Below are 6000 nucleotides of genomic sequence, written 5' to 3'. Positions count from 1 at the left end.
ACGAAATAGACACAAGAAATCGAAACTACATTCTATGGGTGAATGATCGAAGTCAAATATGCCCCTTTTTGCTTGGTAGCCTAAGAATTAGGGAACTGGCCCCTAATTGACGCGAATCCTAAAGATAGATCTATTGGGCCTAACAAACCCCATCCATGGTTGCGGATGCTTTAGTACTTCGAGTTTTTTTATCATGTCCGAAGGATGTCCCGGAATGATGGGGATAATCTTATATGCATCTTGTTAATGTCGGTTACCAGGTGTTCATCATATGAATGATTTTTATGCAGATTGCTATATGCATGCATGTTGTTTACAAGAAATGAAAATATGAAATCTTGTGGTCTATTAATACGAATTGATAAATATATAGGTTAAACCTATAACTCACCAACATTTTTTGTTGACGTTTTAAGCATGTTTATTCTCAGGTGATTGTTAAGAGCTTCCGCTGTTGCATACTAAATTAAGGACAAGATTTGGAGTCCATGCTTGTATAATATTGTTTAAAAACTGCATTCGAGAACATACTTTATTGTAACATATTAATATTGTAAACCATTATGTAATGGTAGTGTGTAAGTGTGATATTTTTCAGATTATCATATCTTGGTAATCTAGGTTGTGTCCTTTAAACCTTGTCAATAAAATAAATGCTATGGTTTGTTTTTAAAAATGAATGCAGTCTTTGAAAAACGTCTCATATAGAGGTCAAAACCTCGCAAAGAAATTAATTAATATGGAACGTTTATAATCATTATGAACGGGACATTTCAGTTGGTATCCGAGCGTTGGTCTTAGAGAACCATAAATCTGCATTAGTGTGTCTTATCGAGTTCATTAGGATGCATTAGTGAGTCTGGACTTAGACCGTGTTTATTTGAAAAACGATTGCTTAACAATTTTGTTGGAAACTATATATTGTTAACATGTAAATATTATGTGATATATTAATCTCTTAACGTATTTGATATTGTGTGATAGATGTCTAACTCTAGTACAAATCCCATCGACTCACCTAATAATAATGAAGAGTCGAATATATTTTGGGAAGATTCATAAATTCCCGAAGAGGAACCGGAAGAAGAGGAACTGGAAGAAGAGGTTCCGGAGGAGGAAATATTAGGAACCACAGAAAAAAGATAAATAAAAGAAAATCTTCAACCAATGGACCAAAGTTAATAATGGTCAATGGTGTTTCCGCCAAGGAAGCAAAATATTGGGAAAATTATCAATTTTCTGATGAATCGGATCCCGACGAGGATTCCGATGATGTTATAGATATTACCCCGACCCAAATTTAAAAGGCAAAAGAAAATAATAAGGAAAAAGGCATCAAAATAGAGAAACCTAATTCCAACCCCGATGACCTCTATGTTAACATGAGATACCCTGATGAGGTGTACCGTAAACACCCATATTTCTTAAACTTTCACTATAACCCGGGAACATCTAAGCCACCAGGTTTTTCTAAACCATTTTTGAAAACGACGGCTCGTATTAGAGGAGCACCATATATCCCTAGGAAATTAGCGAAACGAACCAAGTCCGAGGAGGAAGAAACGAGTGAGTTGGAATAAAGAATTGTAATCATGTTGTGTAATATATGTATTGTAACGTGCTTGTATTTTATGTTATATGTAAAAATTGCTTGTATTGTTTGTTAGTTATCTTTTACAAATCTAATCCTTGTCTATTTTACAGTATAAAACACACAATGGACGTTAAGGATAGACAAACAAAAATTTTAGAAGAACTACCAGGGGATATGATTGATGAAATCTTGTCTAGAGTCGGTCAGAATTCATCGGCATAATTATTTACGGCAAAATTAGTTTGCCGAACATTTGAAAGACGTTCCAAGCATGCCTTAGTTTATAAAAGGCTTTCCTTTGAAAGATGGGGTATATCACATTGGGGAGACTTTAAGTTACGCCGTGTTTTCTTTAAGACATTAAATGCGGGGAACCTAAATGCAATTTTACGCTATGGGTTGAGAGCCTATTTTGACTCTACCTATCCCAACATAGGACTTCGTTCTTTAGAAAGGGCTTCAAACATGCAACATAAAGAAGCATGTTATGTCTACGAGTTAGTAATGTTCGCTTCTCATCAAATCAAGAAAAAGAACATAGGATTGCAACTACTAAATAAAACATTCCCACAAGTGACGGATTCAGTAGTTGGGGTGAGAAATAAGATTTTTAGATTATTACGGGGCTGTTGGGCATTACGTAACCCCCGTCCTTTTGAAAACGTTACAACATGCTGCCTAGCCAATGGTCACAACGGTTATTTTCCACAAGACCAAGGATGGGAAAAAATACTAGTAAAACCCGAATGCATGACTTGTTTCTGGACTTATGAATTACGTGTCTTTATTGCCTTTGCTGAACAACTTGCGTATTAACTAGAATTTTCTTCGCAACTGCCTTGTATTAAAGTTATTGTGTGCTATATTTCATGCTATATGTAAATTAGTAAGTTTGTAAAATATTGTATAAAAGTTTGAACGCGAAATATTATTACCAGTTTTTCATATAGAATTGTAGTAGTTGAATTGTATATTAGCTACTAAGTATGAACTTAACGGGTAGGTACTACCCGTATTAAGACTTATAAAACGCTAATATGAAGAAAAAGCTTTTATAAATGAGTTCATATTATGCTACGAAATACTATTGGCTACTCTTAATATTCTATATGATTAACTTAATTCTTTTGGCTATTTTTGGAGGAAATGGCACCGACTACTCGTCAGAACTTGAACACGAGCGAGGAAGACTTCCGTGTTTTTCTTGCTGCCAACATAGCTGCAGTAAGGCTGCAATGCAAAATAACAATAATAACTCTGAATCTAGCAATGCAACTAACGCCACTAGAAATCGTGTAGGATGCTCCTACAAAGAATTTACTGCCTGCAAACCTTTGGAATTTGATGGAACCGAAGGACCAATTGGATTGAAACGGTGGACCGAGAAGGTTGAATCGGTGTTTGTCATAAGTAAATGTACTGAAGAAGATAGGGTGATGTACGCCACGCATACCTTCACATGTATTGCGTTAACATGGTGGAATACCTATCTAGAATAAGTGGGACAAGATGCTGCTTACGCACTACCGTGGTCAGCATTCAAGCACTTGATGAACGAGCAGTACCGTCCCAGAAACGAGGACAATAAGCTCAAGGTAGAGTATTCAAGCACTTGGTGGCTGGTATTGTTGTTGAAATTGCTGTTGTGGAAATGATTGTTGATATATGGGTGGCTGAACTTGGTTCATCATCATTGGGTTTTAATATTGGTAATAGTTCTGTGGTGGCATGACATGCTGAGGGAATTGGTTCTGTAATGGATATTGGTACTGGTTCTGGTTTATCTGTGGTACAGTATGCGACTGTGCAGTGGCAAAACCTGATGGTGTATCCTCATTACCCGACTGTCTAGCTAACTCAAGCTCAGCTATCTTTTCCTTAGCTTCCTTAAACTTACTTTCAAGCTCATGCACATAATTGGCATCATAAACCTCTGCCTCATCCTACACATCTGGAGCACTGAACGTTCCGGGGTGGATCGGGTTCGTAGCATTCACATCTCTGTTATCTGCCATCTGTGCTACAAAACTGTGATGACCCGGAAAATTTTGACTTATTTTGAACCAAATTCTATAATTGAATTAATATATCTGACACGATAAGCAAAGTCTATGAAGTTGAATCTCAAAATTTTAAACTATTCAATTACCCTTCGATTGTTCTCAATGATTCGCGAACAATTATATGTAAATAGATACATATACTATAACTTGAAAACGTAACAAAGTGTTAAGTATATGATACTATGCATTAAACTTATTGGTTTGATTATCTGATTGATATATTTAACTACGGAGTTAAAAGACTATGCCAAACGATTGAATTAAAAGATATTTATTGAGTCCCTTAAGGATTATGATATTATTACGGGTCTCTGTTGTGAGGTCCACGTTGATTTGAGAAATCGTTCCTTTTAATGGTATTCGGAATAAATGGTAAAGTGTTTGATGACGAAAGTTAGATAAAAGTTAGTGGAAAACTAAACTGCATAATATTCAATTGATTGTGTTTCAAATGTGTGAAAATGTTTTTAGATATTATAGAATTGATTGTTAATATGTTTTGTTTAAATAACGTAATTTGAATATGTATGATAAGTTAGAATATTAATTGTTAAGAATTAATTATATGAATAACTTGCGATATGTATTTTAAAACGTGTTTATGAATATAGGATATATATATATATATATTAACTTGGTTATAAAACGTTTTGATTTAAAACTATATATACTCTGATAACGAGAAGATGATTTATAGAAGTAATTGACCAAAACACTCAAATGTATAAGTTATATTTCGAGTGGAATAATTTAGGGATAATTTAAGACTATATTTTGACAAAGGTACGAGTCACGAAACATAAAGTACAAGTTTTCTCAGCATACGAAAGGACGTTCGAAAAACCGAAACCTGGACATTAGTCGAGTGACAACGTACGAGTCATCGGAAAGAAAATTACAAGTCCACTATGCACGTGAATTTAATATAATATATAATTAATTATATAAATTAATTATATTATATTTATAATTAAATAATATGTCAACAAGCAAAACGTCAAACGAGTGTGAGCTGGATCAGAGGGCCATGCGATCGCATGGCCATGATGCCCAAAAACCATGCGATCGCATGGAGGGCTGGGACATGCAAAGTAGTATAAATTCGCTCGATTTCTGTTTCTGATTCATTCCTCACAACTATCTCTCGACTCCCTCTCAATATATATATAAATTATTATTATTATTATTATTATTATTATTATTATTATTATTATTATTATTATTATTATTATTACTATTATTATTATTATTATTATTATTATTATTATTATTATTATTATTATTAAGATTATTATTAATCTTAGTGTTATTATTAAGTTGCATTATTATTATTAGTATTATACATAAAATACTACGACGAGGTCATGAGCGTGTCACTTTCAAAACAAGCTTTCGAGCGGGATAGAGCTAAGGAAATTATGGGTTATAGCTATGGAGGTTATGGGTACTGTTCGCGAGTCAAACCTAGTGTTTATCATCTCTGTTGCTTCTACGTACTTTCCTGCAATATTGAATCTCAATATTGATACGTGAGCATTCATATATTATCTTTTATATATTAATAAGTGTATCCATGTCTAGTGCTCGAGTATATATATTTATGCATGCTTGTATGCTAAATTTCGTCGTTAAACAATTTATGATAAATCACGAATTAAATACATATATTAATGATAAAAGGTATATGATATGCATGTCGTTGGAAAGCTGAAGAAAAATCAATAACTTTTCATTTAGAAATCGCGTAATTTCGGTGAACGAATTAAAAGTTATGATCAACTAAATTATGATTAACATTAATTGAAATTGCTTTTAAATCTGCAATTGATATTTAAGCAACTTATTAATAAGATTGATAAAGTGGATTTTTTGAATATTACCAGTCGAGTAAACGAATCCTTATATAAGATACGTATCATTTTGTTGAACAATTGTCAAAATTGATTGTTTTATCATATTTTAAAGCCTTATAAAAACTATAATCTAATTTTACAAACATTGGGAAACTATGTGAAATGTTAAAATATTTCGATTGCCATGATCATTCAACTATAGTATTGAGATAGATTGACTTTTTGAAATGACTTTTAATAACTTTTGTATGTCGATCTCGAGCATTAGGATTGTGATACACTATGACCTGACCTAGCTTGATAGACATTTATTGACCAACATATGTTCTCTAGGTTGAGATCTACGGTTATTTGGTAATCCGAGTTTCGGTCATATTTCGGTGAACGACTTTATATGCTGCTAAGGTGAGTTTCATATGCTCCCTTTTAAATTGCTTTTGAAATCTATATTTTTGGGCTGAGAATACATGCACTTTATTTTAAACGCAAT

This window comes from Rutidosis leptorrhynchoides, chromosome 2 (assembly GCF_046630445.1).
Source record: "Rutidosis leptorrhynchoides isolate AG116_Rl617_1_P2 chromosome 2, CSIRO_AGI_Rlap_v1, whole genome shotgun sequence".
In the NCBI taxonomy this organism is placed as follows: Eukaryota; Viridiplantae; Streptophyta; class Magnoliopsida; order Asterales; family Asteraceae; genus Rutidosis; species Rutidosis leptorrhynchoides.
This window is presented reverse-complemented; position numbering follows the sequence as displayed.